The sequence below is a fragment of the Rhipicephalus microplus genome, unplaced genomic scaffold, assembly GCF_043290135.1.
Source record: "Rhipicephalus microplus isolate Deutch F79 unplaced genomic scaffold, USDA_Rmic scaffold_69, whole genome shotgun sequence".
Taxonomy (NCBI): domain Eukaryota; kingdom Metazoa; phylum Arthropoda; class Arachnida; order Ixodida; family Ixodidae; genus Rhipicephalus; species Rhipicephalus microplus.
Genome location: NW_027464642.1, coordinates 660,975 through 684,420, shown reverse-complemented (window position 1 = coordinate 684,420; position 23,446 = coordinate 660,975).

Here is a 23,446-nt window from a genome sequence, read left to right as displayed (position 1 = left end):
CGCAACTAGAATCTCCGCAGCTAGAAACTACACAACTAGAGACTCCACCACTAGAAACTCCACAACTAGAAACTCCACAACTTGAAACCTCACAGCCTTAGGTTACGCAACTAGAAAATCCACAGCTAGAAATTCCGCAACTAGAAACTCCACAACTAGAAACTCCACAACTAGAAACTCAACAACTAGAAACTCCGCAACTGGAAACTCCACTACTAGATACTCCACAACTGGAAACTCGACAACTGGAAACTCCACATCTAGACACTCCACCAATTGAAACTCCACAACTAGAGACTATGCAACTAGAAACTCCACAACTAGAAACTCCACAACTGCAAACTCCACAAATAGAGACTCGGCAACTAGAAATTCCACAAATAGAGACTCGGCAACTAGAAATTCCACAACTAGAGACTCTGCAACTAGAAACTCCACAACTAGAGACTCCGCAACTCCACAACTAGAAACTCCACAACTGGAAAATCTACAACTAGATACTCCACAACTAGAAAATCCACAACTAGAAACTCCACAACTAGAAACTCCACAACTATGGAGTCCACAACTTGAAACTCCACAACTAGAAACTCCACAACTAGAAACTCCCCAACTTGAAACTCCGCAACTAGAATCTCCGCAGCTAGAAACTACACAACTAGAGACTCCACAACTAGAAACTCCACAACTAGAAACTCCACAACTTGAAACCTCACAACCTTAAGTTACGCAACTAGAAAATCCACAGCTAGAGATTCCGCAACATAGAAACTCCAAAACTAGAAACTCCACAACTAGAAACTCAACAACTTGAAACTCCGCAACTAGAGACTCCAAAACTTGAAACTCCACAACTTGAAACTCCACAACTAGAAACTCCACAACTACAAACTCCACAAATAGAGACTCGGCAACTAGAAATTCTATATCTAGAAACTCCACAACTAAAAACTTTACAAATAGAAACTGCAAAACTAGAGACTTCACAACTAGAAACTCAACAACTAGAAACTCCACAACTAAAAACTCCACAGCTGGAAACTCCACAACTTGAGACTCCGCAACTTGAAACTTCACAAGTATAAACTCCGCTATTAAAAACTCCACAACTAGAAATTCCGCAACTAGAAACTCCACAACTTAAAACTCCACAACTAGATACTCCACAACTGGAAACTCCACAACTAGATACTTCACAACTGGAAACTCCACAACTAGAAACTCCACTACTAGAGACTCCACAACTCGAAACTCCACAACTAGAAACTCCACAACCAGAGACTCTGCAACTCCACAACTAGAAACTCCACAACTGGAATCTCCACAGCTAGATACTCCGCAACTAGTAACTCTACAACTAGAGACTCCACCACTTGAAACTCCACAACTTTAAACTCCACAACTTGAGACTCCACAACTAGAAACTCCACAAATGGAAACTCCGCAACTAGAAACTCCGCAGCTAGAAACTACACAACTAGAGACTCCACAACTAGAAACTCCAAAACTAGGGACTCCGGAACTAGAAACTCCACAACCTTAAACTCCACAACTGGAAACTCCACTACTAGATACTCCACAACTGGAAACTCGACAACTGGAAACTCCACTTCTAGAGACTCCACAACTTGAAACTCCACAACTAGAGACTCTGCAACTAGAAACTCCTCAACTAGAAACTCCACAACTACAAACTCCACAAATAGAGACTCGGCAACTAGAAATTCCACGAATAGAGACTCGGCAAATAAAACTTCCACAACTAGAGACTCTGAAACTAGAAACTCCACAACTAGAGACTCCGCAACTCGACAACTAGAAACTCCACAACTGGAAAATCTACAACTAGATACTCCACAACTAGAAAATCCACAACTAGAAACTCCACAACTAGAAACTCCACAACAATAGAGTCCACAACTTGAAACTCCACAAGTTTAAACTCCACAACTTGAGACTCCACAACTAGAAACTCCACAACTAGAAACTCCACAACTAGAAACTCCCCAACTTGAATCTCCGCAACTAAAAACTCCGAAACAGGAGACTCTACAACTAGAAACTCCAAAACTAGAAACTCCACAACTAGAAACTCCACAACTAAAACTTCACAATTCGAAACTCTACTAGAAACTCCACAACTTGAAACTCCACAACTAGAAACTCAACAACTAGAAACTCCACAACTAAAAACTCCACAACTGGAAACTCCACAACTTGAAACTCCGCAACTTGAAACTCCACAACTAGGAAATCCGCTATTAAAAACTCCGCAACTAGAAACTGCACAACTAGATACTCCAACTGGAAACTCCACAACTAGAAACTTCACAACCGGAAACTCCACAACTAGATACTCCACAACTGGAAACTCCACAGCCAGACTCTGCAACTAGAAACTCTGCAACTCGAAACTCCACAACTAGGAACTCCAGAACTAGAGACTCCGCATTTCCACAACTAGAAACTCCACAACTGGAAACTCCACAACTAGATACTCCACAACTAGAAACTCAACAACTAGAGACTCCCCAACTTGAAACTCCACAACTTTGAACTCCACAACTTGATACTCCACAACTAGAAACTCCACAACTTTAAACTCCACAACTAGAAACTCCACAACCAGAAAATCTACAACTAGACACTCCGCAACTAGAAACTCCACAACCAGAGACTCTACAACTAGAAACTCCACAACTCGAAACTCCACAACTAGAAACTCCACAACTGGGAAACTCCACCACTAGAGACTCCGCAACTCCACAACTAGATACTCCAGAACTAGAAACTCCACAACTAGAGACTCCCTAGTTTGAAACTCCACAACTTTAAACTCCACAACTTGAGACTCCACAACTAGAAACTCCACAACTTGAAACTCCACAACTAGAAACTCCACAACCAGAAACTCTACAACTAGAAACTCCACAACTAGAAACTCCGCAACTAGAGACTCCACAACTAAAAACTCCACAACTAGAAGCTCCACAACAACAAACTCCACAAATAGAGACTTGGCAACTAGAAATTCTCTATCGAGAAACTCCACAACTAAAAACCCCACAACTAAAAACTCCACAACTAGAAACTCCACAGCCAGAGACTCTGCAACTAGAAACTCTGCAGCTAGAAACTCCACAAACAGAAACTCCACAATTAGAAACTCCGCAGCTAGAAACTTCACAACTAGAGACTCCACAACTAGAAACTCCACAACTAGAAACTCCACAACTTGAAACCTCACAACCTTAAGTTCCGCAACTAGAAAATCCACAGCTAGAGATTCCGCAACTAGAAACTCCACAACTAGAAACTTCAGAACTCAAAACTCCACAACTCGAAACTCCACAACCAGAAACTCCACAACTGGAAACTCCACAACTAGACACTCCACAACTAAAAACTCTACAACCAGAAACTCCTAAACTAGAGACTCCACAACTAGAGACTACAACTAGAGACTTCAAACTAGAAACTCAACAACTAGAAACTCCACAACTAAAAACTCCACAACTAGAAACTCTACTACTAGAGACTCTTCAACTAGAGAATTCGCAACTAGAAACTCCAAAACTAGAGACTCTGAACTAGAAACTCCACAGCTAGAAACTCCACAACTAGAAACTCCACAACTCGAAACTCCACAACTACAAACTCCACAAATAGAGACTCGGCTACAAGAAATTTCATGTCTAGAAAGTCCACAACTAAAACTCCACAACTGGAAACTCCACAACTAGAAACTCCACCACTAGAAATACCACAACTAGAGACTCCGCAACTAGAAACTCCACAACCAGAGACTCTGCAACTAGAAACTCCGCAGCTAGAAACTCCACAAAAAGAAACTCCGCAATTAGAAACTCCGCAGCTAGAAACTACACAACTGGAAACTCCACAACTAGATACTCCACAACTCGAAACTGCACAACTAGAAACTCCACAACTACAACTAAAGACTCCACAACTCGAAACTCAACAACTAGAAACTCCACAACCAGAGACTCCGCAACTCCACAACTAGAAACTCCACAACTGGAAACTCCACAACTAGATACTGCGCAACTAGAAACTCCATAACTAGAGACTCCACAACTTGAAACTCCACAACTTGAAACTCCACAACTTGAGACTCCACAACTAGAAACTCCACAACTAGAAACTCCACAACTAGATACTCTGCAACTAGAGACTCCACAAATAGAAACTCCACAACTAGAAACTCCACAACTACAAACTCCACAAATAGAGACTCGGCTACAAGAAATTTCATGTCTAGAAAGTCCTCAACTAAAAACTCAACAACTGGGAACTCCACAACTAGACACTCCACAACTAAAAACTCTTCAACTAGAAACTCCTAAAATTGAGTCTCCACAACTAGAGAATCTACAAGTAGAGACTTCAAACTAGAAACTAAACAACTAGAAACTCCACAACTAAAAACTCAACAACTAGAAACTGCACAGCTTGAGACTCCGCAACTTGAAACTCCACAACTAGAAACTCCGCAACTAGAAACTCCACAACTAGGGACTCCGCAACTAGAAACTTCACAACTAGAAACTCCACAACTGGAAACTCCACTACTAGATACTCCACAACTGGAAACTCGACAACTGGAAACTCCACATCTAGAGACTCCACAATTGAAACTCCACAACTGGAAAATCTACAACTAGATACTCCACAACTAGAAAATCCACAACAAGAAACTCCACAACTAGAACTCCACAACTATAGAGTCCACAACTTGAAACTCCACAAGTTTAAACTCCACGACTTGAGACTCCACAACTTGAAACTCCGCAACTAGAATCTCCGCAGCTAGAAACTACACAACTAGAGACTCCACCACTAGAAACTCCACAACTAGAAACTCCACAACTTGAAACCTCACAGCCTTAAGTTACGCAACTAGAAAATCCACAGCTAGAAATTCCGCAACTAGAAACTCCACAACTAGAAACTCCACAACTAGAAACTCAACAACTAGAAACTCCGCAACTGGAAACTCCACTACTAGATACTCCACAACTGGAAACTCGACAACTGGAAACTCCACATCTAGACACTCCACCAATTGAAACTCCACAACTAGAGACTATGCAACTAGAAACTCCACAACTAGAAACTCCACAACTGCAAACTCCACAAATAGAGACTCGGCAACTCGAAATTCCACAAATAGAGACTCGGCAACTAGAAATTCCACAACTAGAGACTCTGCAACTAGAAACTCCACCACTAGAGACTCCGCAACTCCACAACTAGAAACTCCACAACTGGAAAATCTACAACTAGATACTCCACAACTAGAAAATCCACAACTAGAAACTCCACAACTAGAAACTCCACAACTATAGAGTCCACAACTTGAAACTCCACAACTAGAAACTCGACAACTAGAAACTCCCCAACTTGAAACTCCGCAACTAGAATCTCCGCAGCTAGAAACTACACAACTAGAGACTCCACAACTAGAAACTCCAGAACTAGAAACTCCACAACTTGAAACCTCACAACCTTAAGTTACGCAACTAGAAAATCCACAGCTAGAGATTCCGCAACATAGAAACTCCAAAACTAGAAACTCCACAACTAGAAACTCAACAACTTGAAACTCCGCAACTAGAGACTCCAAAACTTGAAACTCCACAACTTGAAACTCCACAACTAGAAACTCCACAACTACAAACTCCAAAAATAGAGACTAGGCAACTAGAAATTCTATATCTAGAAACTCCACAAATAAAAACTTTACAACTAGAAACTGCAAAACTAGAGACTTCACAACTAGAAACTCAACAACTAGAAACTCCACAACTAAAAACTCCACAGCTGGAAACTCCACAACTTGAGACTCCGCAACTTGAAACTTCACAAGTATAAACTCCGCTATTAAAAACTCCACAACTAGAAATTCCGCAACTAGAAACTCCACAACATAAAACTCCACAACTAGATACTCCACAACTGGAAACTCCACAACTAGATACTTCACAACTGGAAACTCCACAACTAGAAACTCCACTACTAGAGACTCCACAACTTGAAACTCCACAACTAGAAACTCCACAACCAGAGACTCTGCAACTCCACAACTAGAAACTCCACAACTGGAATCTCCACAGCTAGATACTCCGCAACTAGTAACTCTACAACTAGAGACTCCACCACTTGAAACTCCACAACTTTAAACTCCACAACTTGAGACTCCACAACTAGAAACTCCACAAATGGAAACTCCGCAACTAGAAACTCCGCAGCTAGAAACTACACAACTAGAGACTCCACAACTAGAAACTCCAAAACTAGGGACTCCGGAACTAGAAACTCCACAACCTGAAACTCCACAACTGGAAACTCCACTACTAGATACTCCACAACTGGAAACTCGACAACTGGAAACTCCACTTCTAGAGACTCCACAACTTGAAACTCCACAACTAGAGACTCTGCAACTAGAAACTCCTCAACTAGAAACTCCACAACTACAAACTCCACAAATAGAGACTCGGCAACTAGAAATTCCACGAATAGAGACTCGGCAAATAGAACTTCCACAACTAGAGACTCTGAAACTAGAAACTCCACAACTAGAGACTCCGCAACTCGACAACTAGAAACTCCACAACAGGAAAATCTACAACTAGATACTCCACAACTAGAAAATCCACAACTAGAAACTCCACAACTAGAAACTCCACAACAATAGAGTCCACAACTTGAAACTCCACAAGTTTAAACTCCACAACTTGAGACTCCACAACTAGAAACTCCACAACTAGAAACTCCACAACTAGAAACTCCCCAACTTGAATCTCCGCAACTAAAAACTCCGCAACAGGAGACTCTACAACTAGAAACTCCAAAACTAGAAACTCCACAACTAGTAACTCCACAACTAAAACTTCACAATTCGAAACTCTACTAGAAACTCCACAACTTGAAACTCCACAACTAGAAACTCAACAACTAGAAACTCCACAACTAAAACTCCACAACTGGAAACTCCACAACTTGAAACTCCGCCACTTGAAACTCCACAACTAGGAAATCCGCTATTAAAAACTCCGCAACTAGAAACTGCACAACTAGATACTCCAACTGGAAACTCCACAACTAGAAACTTCACAACCGGAAACTCCACAACTAGATACTCCACAACTGGAAACTCCACAGCCAGACTCTGCAACTAGAAACTCTGCAACTCGAAACTCCACAACTAGGAACTCCAGAACTAGAGACTCCGCATTTCCACAACTAGAAACTCCACAACTGGAAACTCCACAACTAGATACTCCACAACTAGAAACTCAACAACTAGAGACTCCCCAACTTGAAACTCCCCAACTTTGAACTCCACAACTTGATACTCCACAACTAGAAACTCCACAACTTTAAACTCCACAACTAGAAACTCCACAACCAGAAAATCTACAACTAGACACTCCGCAACTAGAAACTCCACAACCAGAGACTCTACAACTAGAAACTCCACAACTCGAAACTCCACAACTAGAAACTCCACAACTGGCAAACTCCACCACTAGAGACTCCGCAACTCCACAACTAGATACTCCAGAACTAGAAACTCCACAACTAGAGACTCCCTAGTTTGAAACTCCACAACTTTAAACTCCACAACTTGAGACTCCACAACTAGAAACTCCACAACTTGAAACTCCACAACTAGAAACTCCACAACCAGAAACTCTACAACTAGAAACTCCACAACTAGAAACTCCGCAACTAGAGACTCCACAACTAAAAACTCCACAACTAGAAGCTCCACAACAACAAACTCCACAAATAGAGACTTGGCAACTAGAAATTCTCTATCGAGAAACTCCACAACTAAAAACCCCACAACTAAAAACTCCACAACTAGAAACTCCACAGCCAGAGACTCTGCAACTAGAAACTCTGCAGCTAGAAACTCCACAAACAGAAACTCCACAATTAGAAACTCCGCAGCTAGAAACTTCACAACTAGAGACTCCACAACTAGAAACTCCACAACTAGAAACTCCACAACTTGAAACCTCACAACCTTAAGTTCCGCAACTAGAAAATCCACAGCTAGAGATTCCGCAACTAGAAACTCCACAACTAGAAACTTCAGAACTCAAAACTCCACAACTCGAAACTCCACAACCAGAAACTCCACAACTGGAAACTCCACAACTAGACACTCCACAACTAAAAACTCTACAACCAGAAACTCCTAAACTAGAGACTCCACAACTAGAGACTACAACTAGAGACTTCAAACTAGAAACTCAACAACTAGAAACTCCACAACTAAAAACTCCACAACTAGAAACTCTACTACTAGAGACTCTTCAATTAGAGAATTCGCAACTAGAAACTCCAAAACTAGAGACTCTGAACTAGAAACTCCACAGCTAGAAACTCCACAACTAGAAACTCCACAACTCGAAACTCCACAACTACAAACTCCACAAATAGAGACTCGGCTACAAGAAATTTCATGTCTAGAAAGTCCACAACTAAAACTCCACAACTGGAAACTCCACAACTAGAAACTCCACCACTAGAAATACCACAACTAGAGACTCCGCAACTAGAAACTCCACAACCTGAGACTCTGCAACTAGAAACTCCGCAGCTAGAAACTCCACAAAAAGAAACTCCGCAATTGAAAACTCCGCAGCTAGAAACTACACAACTGGAAACTCCACAACTAGATACTCCACAACTGGAAACTGCACAACTAGAAACTCCACAACTACAACTAAAGACTCCACAACTCGAAACTCAACAACTAGAAACTCCACAACCAGAGACTCCGCAACTCCACAACTAGAAACTCCACAACTGGAAACTCCACAACTAGATACTGTGCAACTAGAAACTCCATAACTAGAGACTCCACAACTTGAAACTCCACAACTTGAAACTCCACAACTTGAGACTCCACAACTAGAAACTCCACAACTAGAAACTCCACAACTAGATACTCTGCAACTAGAGACTCCACAAATAGAAACTCCACAACTAGAAACTCCACAACTACAAACTCCACAAATAGAGACTCGGCTACAAGAAATTTCATGTCTAGAAAGTCCTCAACTAAAAACTCAACAACTGGGAACTCCACAACTAGAAACTCCACAACTAGAAATACCACAACTAGAGACTCCGCAACTAGAAACTCCACATCCAGAGACTCCGCTATTAAAAACTCCGCAACTAGAAACTCCACAACTAGATACTCCAACTGGAAACTCCACAACTAGAAACTTCACAACCGGAAACTCCACAACTAGATACTCCACAACTGGAAACTCCACAACCAGAGAATCTGCAACTAGAAACTCCGCAACTCGAAACTCCACAACTAGAAACTCCACAACTAGGAACTCCACAACCAGAAACTCTACAACTAGAAACTCAACAACTAGAAACTCCACAACTAAAAACTTCACAACTGGAAACACCACAACTTGAGACTTCGCAACTTGAAACTCCACAACCAGAAACTCCGCTATTAAAAACTCCGCAACTAGAAACTCCACAACTAGTTACTCCACAACTAGAAACTCCACAACAAGAAACTTCACAACCGGAAACTCCACAACTAGATACTCCACAACTGGAAACTCCACAACTAGAAACTCCACAACTAGAGACTCCACAACTAGAAACTCCACAACTAGAAACTCCACAACTAGAAACTCCACAACTAGAGACTCCGCAACTCCACAACTAGAAAGTCCACAACTGGAAACTCCACAACTAGATACTCCACAACTAGAAACTCCACAACTAGAGACTCCCCAACTCTAAACTCCACAACTTTAAACTCCACAACTTGAGCCTCCACAGCTAGAAACTCCACAACTTGAAACTCCGAAACTAGAAACTCCACAACCAGAAACCATACAACCAGAAACTCCACAACTAGAAACTCCACAACTAGAAACTCCGCAACTGGAGACTCCACAACTAAAAACTCCACAACTATACACTCCACAACTAAAAACTCCACAAATAGAGACTCGGCAACTAAAAATTTCATATCTAGAAACTCCACAACTAAATACCCCACAACTAAAAACTCCACAACTAGAAACTCCACAACTAGAAACTCTACAACTAGAGACTCCGCAACTAGAAACTCCACAGCCAGAGACTCTGTAACTAGAAACTCTGCAACTAGATACTCCACAAATAGAAACTCCGCAATTAGAAACTCCGCAGCTAGAAACTCCACAACTAGCGACTCCACAACTAGAAACTCCACAACTAGAAACTCCACAACTTGAAACCTCACAACCTTAAGTTCCGCAACTACAAAATCCACAGCTAGAGATTCCGCAACTAGAAACTCCACAACTAGAAACTCCACAACTCAAAACTCCACAACTAGAAACTCCAAAACTCGAAACTCCACAACTCGAAACTCCACAACTCGAAACTCCACAACTAGACACTCCACAACTAAAAACTCTTCAACTAGAAACTCCTAAACTAGAGACTCCACAACTAGAGAATCTACAACTAGAGACTTCAAACTAGAAACTCAACAACTAGAAACTCCACAACTAAAAACTCAACAACTAGAAACTGCACAGCATGAGACTCCGCAACTTGAAACTCCACAACTAGAAACTCCACAACTAGAAACTCCACAACTAGGGACTCCGCAACTAGAAACTCCAACACTAGAAACTCCACAACTGGAAACTCCACTACTAGATACTCCACAACTGGAAACTCGACAACTAGAAACTCCACATCTAGAGACTCCACAACTTTAAACTCCACAACCAGAGACTCTGCAACTAGAAACTCCACAACTAGAAACTCCACAACTAGAAACTCCACAACTAGAAACTCCACAACTACAAACTCCACAAATAGAGACTCGGCAACTAGAAATTCCACAAATAGAGACTCGGCAACTAGAAATTCCAAATCTAGAAACTCCACAACTAAAAACTCCACAACTGGAAACACCACAGCTAGAAACTCCACAACTAGAAATACCACAACTAGAATCTCCGCAGCTAGAAACTACACAACTAGAGACTCCACAACTAGAAACTCCACAACTAGAAACTCCACAACTTGAAACCTCACAACCTTAAGTTACGCAACTAGAGAATCCACAGATAGAGATTCCGCAACTAGAAACTCCACAACTAGAAACTCCACAACTAGAAACTCAACAACTAGAAACTCCGCAACTAGACTCCAAAACTAGAAACTCCACAACTTGAAACTCCACATCTACAAACTCCACAACTACAAACTCCACAAATAGAGACTCGGCAACTAGAAATTCCATATCTAGAAACTCCACAACTAAAAACTTTACAACTAGAAACTGCAAAACTAGAGACTTCACAACTAGAAACTCAACAACTAGAAACTCCACAACTAAAAACTCCACAGCTGGAAACTCCACAACTTGAGATTCCGCAACTTCAAACTTCACAAGTAGAAACTCTGCTATTAAAAACTCCACAACTAGAAACTCCGCAACTAGAAACTCCACAACTAGAAACTCCACAACTTGAAACTCCACAAATAGAGACTCGGCAACTAGAAATTCCACAACTAGAGACTCTGCAACTAGAAACTCCACAACTAGAGACTCCGCAACTCCACAACTAGAAACTCCACAACTGGAAAATCTACAACTAGATACTCCACAACTAGAAAATCCACAACTAGAAACTCCACAACTAGAAACTCCACAACTATAGAGTCCACAACTTGAAACTCCACAAGTTTAAACTCCACAACTTGAGACTCCACAACTAGAAACTCCACAACTAGAAACTCCACAACTAGAAACTCCGCAGCAGGAGACTCTACAACTAGAAACTTCAAAACTAGAAACTCCACAACTAAAACTTCACAATCCGAAACTCTACTAGAAACTCCACAACTTGAAACTCCACAACTAGACACTCCACAACTAGAAACACCACAACTAGAAACTCCACAACCAGAAACTTCACAACTAGAAACTCCACAACTAGAAACTCCACAACTAGAAACTCCGCAACTAAAGACTCCACAACTAGGAACTCCACAACTAGAAACTCCACAACTACAAACTCCACAAATAGAGACTCGGCAACTAGAAATTCCATATCTAGAAACTCCACAACTAAAAACTTTACAACTAGAAACTGCAAAACTAGAGACTTCACAACTAGAAACTCCACAACTAGAAACTACACAACTGGAAACTCCACAGCTGGAAACTCCACAACTTGAGACTCCGCAACTTGAATCTTCACAAGTAGAAACTCCGCAACTAGTAACTCTACAACTAGAGACTCCACAACTTGAAACTTCACAACTTTAAACTCCACAACTAGATACTCCACAACTGGAAACTCCACAACTAGATACTTCACAACTGGAAACTCCACAACTAGATACTCCACAACTGGAAACTCCACAACTAGAGACTCTGCAACTAGAAACTCCACAACTAGAAACTCCACAACTACAAACTCAACAAATAGAGACTCGGCAACTAGAAATTCCATATCTAGAAACTCCACAACTAAAAACTTTGCAACTAGAAACTGCAAAACTAGAGACTTCACAACTAGAAACTCAACAACTAGAAACTCCACAACTAAAAACTCCACAGCTGGAAACTCCACAACTTGAGACTCCGCAACTTGAAACTTCACAAGTAGAAACTCCGCTATTAAAAACTCCACAACTAGAAACTCCGCAACTAGAAACTCCACAACTTAAAACTCCACAACTAGATACTCCTCAACTGGAAACTCCACAACTAGATACTTCACAACTGGAAACTTCACAACTAGAAACTCCACAAATAGAGACTCCACAACTCGGAACTCCACAACTAGAAACTCCACAACCAGAGACTCCGCAACTCCACAACTAGAAACTCCACAACTGGAAACTCCACAACTAGATACTCCGCAACTAGTAACTCTACAACTAGAGACTCCACAACTTGAAACTCCACAACTTTAAACTCCACAACTTGAGACTCCACAACTAGAAACTCCACAAATGGAAACTCCGCAACTAGAAACTCCGCAGCTAGAAACTACACATCTAGAGACTCCACAACTAGAAACTCCAAAACTCGAAACTCCACAACTGGAAACTCCACAACTAGACACTCCACAACTAAAAACTCTTCAACTAGAAACTCCTAAACTTGAGACTCCGCAACTAGAAACTCCACAACTAGAAACTCCACAACTGGAAACTCCACTACTAGATACTCCACAACTGGAAACTCGACAACTGGAAACTCCACTTCTAGAGACTCCACAACTTGAAACTCCACAACTAGAGACTCTGCAACTAGAAACTCCACAACTAGAAACTCCACAACTACAAACTCCACAAATAGAGACTCGGCAACTAGAAATTCCACGAATAGAGACTCGGCAACTAGAAATTCCACAACTAGAGACTCTGCAACTAGAAACTCCACAACTAGAGAGTCCGCAACTCCACAACTAGAAACTCCACAACTGGAAAATCTACAACTAGATACTCCACAACTAGAAAATCCACAACTAGAAACTCCACAACTAGAAACTCCACAACTATAGAGTCCACAACTTGAAACTCCACAAGTTTAAACTCCACAACTTGAGACTCCACAACTAGAAACTCCACAACTAGAAACTCCACAACTAGAAACTCCGCAACAGGAGACTCTACAACTAGAAACTTCAAAACTAGAAACTCCAAAACTAGAAACTCCACAACTAGAAACTCCACAACTAAAACTTCACAATCCGAAACTCTACTAGAAACTGCACAACTTGAAACTCCACAACTAGACACTCCACAACTAGAAACACCACAACTAGAAACTCCACAACCAGAAACTTCACAACTAGAAACTCCACAACTAGAAACTCCACAACTAGAAACTCCGCAACTAGAGACTCCACAACTAGAAACTCCACAACTAGAAACTCCAAAACTCGAAACTCCACAACTCGAAACTCCACAACTCGAAACTCCACAACTAGACACTCCACAACTAAAAACTCTTCAACTAGAAACTCCTAAACTAGAGACTCCACAACTAGAGAATCTACAACTAGAGACTTCAAACTAGAAACTCAACAACTAGAAACTCCACAACTAAAAACTCAACAACTAGAAACTGCACAGCATGAGACTCCGCAACTTGAAACTCAACAACTAGAAACTCCACAACTAGAAACTCCACAACTAGGGACTCCGCAACTAGAAACTCCAACACTAGAAACTCCACAACTGGAAACTCCACTACTAGATACTCCACAACTGGAAACTCGACAACTAGAAACTCCACATCTAGAGACTCCACAACTTTAAACTCCACAACCAGAGACTCTGCAACTAGAAACTCCACAACTAGAAACTCCACAATTAGAAACTCCACAACTACAAACTCCACAAATAGAGACTCGGCAACTAGAAATTCCACAAATGGAGACTCGGCAACTAGAAATTCCAAATCTAGAAACTCCACAATTAGAAACTGCAAAACTTGAAACTCCACAGCTTGAGACTCCACAACTAGAAACTCCACAACTTGAAACTCCACAACTAGAAACTCCACAACCAGAAACTCCACAACTAGAAACTCCACAACTACAAACTCCACAACTAGAATCTCTGCAACAAGAGACCCCACAAATAGAAACTCCACAAATAGAAACTCCACAACTGCAAACTCCACAAATAGAGACTCGGCTACAAGAAATTTCATGTCTAGAAAGTCCACAACTAAAAACTCCACAACTGGAAACACCACAGCTAGAAACTCCACAACTAGAAATACCACAACTAGAGACTCCGCAACTAGAAACTCCACAACCAGAGACTCTGCAACTAGAAACTCCGCAGCAAGAAACTCCACAAATAGAAACTCCACAACTAGAATCTCCGCAGCTAGAAACTACACAACTAGAGACTCCACAACTAGAAACTCCACAACTAGAAACTCCAAAACTTGAAACCTCACAACCTTAAGTTACGCAACTAGAGAATCCACAGCTAGAGATTTCTCAACTAGAAACTCCACAACTAGAAACTCAACAACTAGAAACTCCGCAACCTGACTCCAAAACTAGAAACTCCACAACTTGAAACTCCACAACTACAAACTCCACAACTACAAACTCCACAACTACAAACTCCACAAATAGAGACTCGGCAACTAGAAATTCCATATCTAGAATCTCCACAACTAAAAACTTTACAACTAGAAACTGCAAAACTAGAGACTTCCCAACTAGAAACTCAACAACTAGAAACTCCACAACTAAAAACTCCACAGCTGGAAACTCCACAACTTGAGACTCCGCAACTTCAAACTTCACAAGTAGAAACTCTGCTATTAAAAACTCCACAACTACAAACTCCGCAACTAGAAACTCCACAACTTAAAACTCCACAACTAGATACTCCACAACTGGAAACTCCACAACTAGATACTTCACAACTGGAAACTCCACAACTAGATACTCCACAACTGGAAACTCCACAACTAGAAACTCCACAACTAGAGACTCCACAACTCGAAACTCCACAACTAGAAACTCCCCAGCCAGAGACTCCGCAACTCCACAACTAGTAACTCTACAACTAGAGACTCCACAACTAGATACTCCGCAACTAGTAACTCTACAACTAGAGACTCCACAACTAAAAACTCCACAAATGGAAACTCCGCAACTAGAAACTCCGCAGCTAGAAACTCCACAAATGGAAACTCCGCAACTAGAAACTCCGCAGCTAGAAACTACACAACTAGAGACTCCACAACTAGAAACTCCAAAACTCGAAACTCCACAACTGGAAACTCCACAACTAGACACTCCACAACTAAAAACTCTTCAACTAGAAACTCCTAAACTTGAGACTCCACAACTAGAGAATCTACAAGTAGAGACTTCAAACTAGAAACTCAACAACTAGAAACTCCACAACTAAAAACTCAACAATTAGAAACTGCACAGCTTGAGACTCCGCAACTTGAAACTCCAACACTTGAAACTCCACAACTACAAACTCCACAAATAGAGACTCGGCAACTAGAAATTCCATGAATAGAGACTCGGCAACTAGAAATTCCACAACTAGAGACTCTGCAACTAGAAACTCCACAACTAGATACTTCACAACTGGAAACTTCACAACTAGAAACTCCACAACTAGAGACTCCACAACTCGAAACTCCACAACTAGAAACTCCACAACTCGAAACTCCACAACTAGAAACTCCAAAACTCGAAACTCCACAACTGGAAACTTTACAACTAGACACTCCACAACTAAAAACTCTTCAACTAGAAACTCCTAAACTTGAGACTCCACAACTAGAGAATCTACAAGTAGAGACTTCAAACTAGAAACTCAACAACTAGAAACTCCACAACTAAAAACTCAACAACTAGAAACTGCACAGCTTGAGACTCCGCAACTTGAAACTCCACAACTTGAAACTCCAACACTAGAAACTCCGCAACTAGAAACTCCACAACTAGGGACTCCGCAACTAGAAACTCCACAACTAGAAACTCCACAACTGGAAACTCCACTACTAGATACTCCACAACTGGAAACTCGACAACTGGAAACTCCACATCTAGAGACTCCACAACTTGAAACTCCACAACTAGAGACTCCACAACTACAAACTCCACAAATAGAGACTCGGCAACTAGAAATTCCACGAATAGAGACTCGGCAACTAGAAATTCCACAACTAGAGACTCTGCAACTAGAAACTCAACAACTAGAAACTCCACAACTGGAAAATCTACAACTAGATACTCCACAGCTAGAAAATCCACAACTAGAATCTCCACAACTAGAAACTCCACAACTATAGAGTCCACAACTGGAACTCCACAAGTTTAAACTCCACAACTTGAGACTCCACAACTAGAAACTCCACAACTAGAAACTCCACAACTAGAAACTCCACAACCAGAAACTTCACAACTAGAAACTCCACAACTAGAAACTCCACAACTAGAAACTCCGCAACTAGAGACTCCACAACTAGAAACTCCACAACTAGAAACTCCACAACTACAAACTCCACAAATAGAGACTCGGCAACTAGAAATTCCATATCTAGAAACTCCACAACTAAAAACTTTACAACTAGAAACTGCAAAACTAGAGACTTCACAACTAGAAACTCCACAACTAGAAACTACACAACTGGAAACTCCACAGCTGGAAACTCCACAACTTGAGACTCCGCAACTTGAATCTTCACAAGTAGAAACTCTGCAACTAGTAACTCTACAACTAGAGACTCCACAACTTGAAACTTCACAACTTTAAACTCCACAACTAGATACTCCACAACTGGAAACTCCACAACTAGATACTTCACAACTGGAAACTCCACAACTAGATACTCCACAACTGGAAACTCCACAACTAGAGACCCTGCAACTAGAAACTCCACAACTAGAAACTCCACAACTACAAACTCCACAAATAGAGACTCGGCAACTAGAAATTCCATATCTAGAAACTCCACAACTAAAAACTTTGCAACTAGAAACTGCAAAACTAGAGACTTCACAACTAGAAACTCAACAACTAGAAACTCCACAACTAAAAACTCCACAGCTGGAAACTCCACAACTTGAGACTCCGCAACTTGAAACTTCACAAGTAGAAACTCCGCTATTAAAAACTCCACAACTAGAAACTCCGCAACTAGAAACTCCACAACTTAAAACTCCACAACTAGATACTCCTCAACTGGAAACTCCACAACTAGATACTTCACAACTGGAAACTTCACAACTAGAAACTCCACAACTAGAGACTCCACAACTCGGAACTCCACAACTAGAAACTCCACAACCAGAGACTCCGCAACTCCACAACTAGAAACTCCACAACTGGAAACTCCACAACTAGATACTCCGCAACTAGTAACTCTACAACTAGAGACTCCACAACTTGAAACTCCACAACTTTAAACTCCACAACTTGAGACTCCACAACTAGAAACTCCACAAATGGAAACTCCGCAACTAGAAACTCCGCAGCTAGAAACTACACATCTAGAGACTCCACAACTAGAAACTCCAAAACTCGAAACTCCACAACTGGAAACTCCACAACTATACACTCCACAACTAAAAACTCTTCAACTAGAAACTCCTAAACTTGAGACTCCACAACTAGAGAATCTACAAGTAGAGACTTCAAACTAGAAACTCAACAACTAGAAACTCCACAACTAAAAACTCAACAACTAGAAACTGCACAGCTTGAGACTCCGCAACTTGAAACTCCACAACTTGAAACTCCACAACTAGAAACTCCGCAACTAGAAACTCCACAACTAGGGACTCCGCAACTAGAAACTCCACAACTAGAAATTCCACAACTGGAAACTCCACTACTAGATACTCCACAACTGGAAACTCGACAACTGGAAACTCCACATCTAGAGACTCCACAACTTGAAACTCCACAACTAGAGACTCTGCAACTAGAAACTCCACAACTAGAAACTCCACAACTACAAACTCCACAAATAGAGACTCGGCAACTAGAAATTCCACGAATAGAGACTCGGCAACTAGAAATTCCACAACTAGAGACTCTGCAACTAGAAACTCCACAACTAGAGACTCCGCAACTCCACAACTAGAAACTCCACAACTGGAAAATCTACAACTAGATACTCCACAACTAGAAAATCCACAACTAGAAACTCCACAACTAGAAACTCCACAACTATAGAGTCCACAACTTGAAACTCCACAAGTTTAAACTCCACAACTTGAGACTCCACAACTAGAAACTCCACAACTAGAAACTCCACAACTAGAAACTCCGCAACAGGAGACTCTACAACTAGAAACTTCAAAACTAGAAACTCCAAAACTAGAAACTCCACAACTAGAAACTCCACAACTAAAGCTTCACAATCCGAAACTCTACTAGAAACTCCACAACTTGAAACTCCACAACTAGACACTCCACAACTAGAAACACCACAACTAGAAACTCCACAACCAGAAACTTCACAACTAGAAACTCCACAACTAGAAACTCCACAACTAGAAACTCCAAAACTCGAAACTCCACAACTGGAAACTCCACAACTAGACACTCCACAACTAAAAACTCTTCAACTAGAAACTCCTAAACTTGAGACTCCACAACTAGAGAATCTACAAGTAGAGACTTCAAACTAGAAACTCAACAACTAGAAACTCCACAACTAAAAACTCAACAACTAGAAACTGCACAGCTTGAGACTCCGCAACTTGAAACTCCACAACTTGAAACTCCACAACTAGAAACTCCGCAACTAGAAACTCCACAACTAGGGACTCCGCAACTAGAAACTCCACAACTAGAAACTCCACAACTGGAAACTCCACTACTAGATACTCCACAACTGGAAACTCGACAACTGGAAACTCCACATCTAGAGACTCCACAACTTGAAACTCCACAACTAGAGACTCTGCAACTAGAAACTCCACAACTAGAAACTCCACAACTACAAACTCCACAAATAGAGACTCGGCAACTAGAAATTCCACGAATAGAGACTCGGCAACTAGAAATTCCACAACTAGAGACTCTGCAACTAGAAACTCCACAACTAGAGACTCCGCAACTCCACAACTAGAAACTCCACAACTGGAAAATCTACAACTAGATACTCCACAACTAGAAAATCCACAACTAGAAACTCCACAACTAGAAACTCCACAACTATAGAGTCCACAACTTGAAACTCCACAAGTTTAAACTCCACAACTTGAGACTCCACAACTAGAAACTCCACAACTAGAAACTCCACAACTAGAAACTCCGCAACAGGAGACTCTACAACTAGAAACTTCAAAACTAGAAACTCCAAAACTAGAAACTCCACAACTAGAAACTCCACAACTAAAGCTTCACAATCCGAAACTCTACTAGAAACTCCACAACTTGAAACTCCACAACTAGACACTCCACAACTAGAAACACCACAACTAGAAACTCCACAACCAGAAACTTCACAACTAGAAACTCCACAACTAGAAACTCCACAACTACAAACTCCACAAATAGAGACTCGGCAACTATAAATTCCATATCTAGAAACTCCATAACAAAAAACTTTACAACTAGAAACTGCAAAACTAGAGACTTCACAACTAGAAACTCCACAACTAGAAACTACACAACTGGAAACTCCACAGGTGGAAACTCCACAACTTGAGACTCCGCAACTTGAATCTTCACAAGTAGAAACTCCGCAACTAGTAACTCTACAACTAGAGACTCCACAACTTGAAACTTCACAACTTTAAACTCCACAACTAGATACTCCACAACTGGAAACTCCACAACTAGATACTTCACAACTGGAAACTCCACAACTAGATACTCCACAACTGGAAACTCCACAACTAGAGACTCTGCAACTAGAAACTCCACAACTAGAAACTCCACAACTACAAACTCCACAAATAGAGACTCGGCAACTAGAAATTCCATATCTAGAAACTCCACAACTAAAAACTTTGCAACTAGAAACTGCAAAACTAGAGACTTCACAACTAGAAACTCAACAACTAGAAACTCCACAACTAAAAACTCCACAGCTGGAAACTCCACAACTTGAGACTCCGCAACTTGAAACTTCACAAGTAGAAACTCCGCTATTAAAAACTCCACAACTAGAAACTCCGCAACTAGAAACTCCACAACTTAAAACGCCACAACTAGATACTCCTCAACTGGAAACTCCACAACTAGATACTTCACAACTGGAAACTTCACAACTAGAAACTCCACAACTAGAGACTCCACAACTCGGAACTCCACAACTAGAAACTCCACAACCAGAGACTCCGCAACTCCACAACTAGAAACTCCACAACTGGAAACTCCACAACTAGATACTCCGCAACTAGTAACTCTACAACTAGCGACTCCACAACTTGAAACTCCACAACTTTAAACTCCACAACTTGAGACTCCACAACTAGAAACTCCACAAATGGAAACTCCGCAACTAGAAACTCCGCAGCTAGAAACTACACATCTAGAGACTCCACAACTAGAAACTCCACAACTAAAAACTCTTCAACTAGAAACTCCTAAACTTGAGACTCCACAACTAGAGAATCTACAAGTAGAGACTTCAAACTAGAAACTCAACAACTAGAAACTCCACAACTAAAAACTCAACAACTAGAAACTGACAGCTTGAGACTCCGCAACTTGAAACTCCACAACTTGAAACTCCACAACTAGAAACTCCGCAACTAGAAACTCCACAACTAGAGACTCCGCAACTAGAAACTCCACAACTAGAAACTCCACAACTGGAAACTCCACTACTAGATACTCCACAACTGGAAACTCGACAACTGGAAACTCCACATCTAGAGACTCCACAACTTGAAACTCCACAACTAGAGACTCTGCAACTAGAAACTCCACAACTAGAAACTCCACAACTACAAACTCCACAAATAGAGACTCGGCAACTAGAAATTCCACGAATAGAGACTCGGCAACTAGAAATTCCACAACTAGAGACTCTGCAACTAGAAACTCCACAACTAGAGACTCCGCAACTCCACAACTAGAAACTCCACAACTGGAAAATCTACAACTAGATACTCCACAACTAGAAAATCCACAACTAGAAACTCCACAACTAGAAACTCCACAACTATAGAGTCCACAACTTGAAACTCCACAAGTTTAAACTCCACAACTTGAGACTCCACAACTAGAAACTCCACAACTAGAAACTCCACAACTAGAAACTCCGCAACAGGAGACTCTACAACTAGAAACTTCAAAACTAGAAACTCCAAAACTAGAAACTCCACAACTAGAAACTCCACAACTAAAACTTCACAATCCGAAACTCTACTAGAAACTCCACAACTTGAAACTCCACAACTAGACACTCCACAACTAGAAACACCACAACTAGAAACTCCACAACCAGAAACTTCACAACTAGAAACTCCACAACTAGAAACTCCACAACTAGAAACTCCGCAACTAGAGACTCCACAACTAGAAACTCCACAAGTAGAAACTCCAAAACTCGAAACTCCACAACTCGAAACTCCACAACTCGAAACTCCACAACTAGACACTCCACAACTAAAAACTCTTCAACTAGAAACTCCTAAACTAGAGACTCCACAACTAGAGAATCTACAACTAGAGACTTCAAACTAGAAACTCAACAACTAGAAACTCCACAACTAAAAACTCAACAACTAGAAACTGCACAGCATGAGACTCCGCAACTTGAAACTCCACAACTAGAAACTCCACAACTAGAAACTCCACAACTAGGGACTCCGCAACTAGAAACTCCAACACTAGAAACTCCACAACTGGAAACTCCACTACTAGATACTCCACAACTGGAAACTCGACAACTAGAAACTTCACATCTAGAGACTCCACAACTTTAAACTCCACAACCAGAGACTCTGCAACTAGAAACTCCACAACTAGAAACTCCACAATTAGAAACTCCACAACTACAAACTCCACAAATAGAGACTCGGCAACTAGAAATTCCACAAATAGAGACTCGGCAACTAGAAATTCCAAATCTAGAAACTCCACAATTAGAAACTGCAAAACTTGAAACTCCACAGCTTGAGACTCCACAACTAGAAACTCCACAACTTGAAACTCCACAACTAGAAACTCCACAACCAGAAACTCCACAACTAGAAACTCCACAACTAGAAACTCCACAACTAGAATCTCTGCAACAAGAGACCCCACAAATAGAAACTCCACAAATAGAAACTCCACAACTGCAAACTCCACAAATAGAGACTCGGCTACAAGAAATTTCATGTCTAGAAAGTCCACAACTAAAAACTCCACAACTGGAAACACCACAGCTAGAAACTCCACAACTAGAAATACCACAACTAGAGACTCCGCAACTAGAAACTCCACAACCAGAGACTCTGCAACTAGAAACTCCGCAGCTAGAAACTCCACAAATAGAAACTCCACAACTAGAATCTCCGCAGCTAGAAACTACACAACTAGAGACTCCACAACTAGAAACTCCACAACTAGAAACTCCAAAACTTGAAACCTCACAACCTTAAGTTACGCAACTAGAGAATCCACAGCTAGAGATTTCTCAACTAGAAACTCCACAACTAGAAACTCAACAACTAGAAACTCCGCAACTAGTCTCCAAAACTAGAAACTCCACAACTTGAAACTCCACAACTACAAACTCCACATTTACAAACTCCACAAATAGAGACTCGGCAACTAGAAATTCCATATCTAGAATCTCCACAACTAAAAACTTTACAACTAGAAACTGCAAAACTAGAGACTTCCCAACTAGAAACTCAACAACTAGAAACTCCACAACTAAAAACTCCACAGCTGGAAA